Below are 955 nucleotides of genomic sequence, written 5' to 3'. Positions count from 1 at the left end.
TTTTTCCTGACCCTGACAGTCCGGCCCCATGAGACGGTGGTTTTCTCGGCCCCTGGTGGTCCGAGGTTGTTCCCGCTGCCCAGATTTATGCATCAGGGCCTCCTTCAGACAATGCACTTCGATTTATCGCGCTATCTGTAATAGAACCCGTGATATCACCAGATATATGCAGGATTTTTACATGAAATTGTGTGACGGATACCGAAAATCTGTAATTTTCTCGGCACCTGTTGGGCCGATGTCGTTCCCGCTGCACAGACTCATGCGCCCGGGCCTCCTACAGACAATGTACTATTGATTTATTACGCTATCTCTAATAGCACCCGAGATATCACCAGATATATATTTGATTTTTCCCTGACCCTGAGTGTCCGGCCCCATGAGACGGTGGTTTTTTCGGCCCCTGCTGGTCCGAGGCCGTTCCCGCTGCACAGATGCATGCGCCAAGGCCTCCTAAAGGTAATTCACTTTGATTTATCGCGGTATCTGTAACAGCACCGGAGAAAGCACCATATATATGCTGGATTTTTACATGACTTTGGGTGACGGATACCGAAAATCTGTAATTTTCTCGGCCCCAGGTGGTCCGAGGTCGTACCTGCTGCACGGATTGATCCGCAAGGGAATCCAACGGACAATGCACTTTGATTTATTGCGCTATCTCTAATAGCACCCGAGATATCACCAGATATATATTGGATTTTCACCTGACCCTGACTGACCGGCGCCATGAGACTGTGGTTTTCTCGGCCCCTGGTGGTCCGAGGTCGTTCCCGCTGCACAGATTCATGCGCCAGGGCCTCCTACAGACAATGCACATTGATTTATTGCGCTATCTGTAATAGCACCCGAGATATCACCAGATATATATTGGATTTTTCCCCGACCCTGAGTGTCCGGCCCCATGAGACGGTGGTTTTCTCGGCCCGTGGTGGTCCGAGGTCGTTCCCGCTAC

This window comes from Nomia melanderi, unplaced genomic scaffold (genome assembly GCF_051020985.1).
Source record: "Nomia melanderi isolate GNS246 unplaced genomic scaffold, iyNomMela1 scaffold0014, whole genome shotgun sequence".
NCBI classification, from domain to species: domain Eukaryota; kingdom Metazoa; phylum Arthropoda; class Insecta; order Hymenoptera; family Halictidae; genus Nomia; species Nomia melanderi.
The sequence above is the reverse complement of the archived record's forward strand: the minus strand, read 5'-3'. Positions refer to the sequence as shown.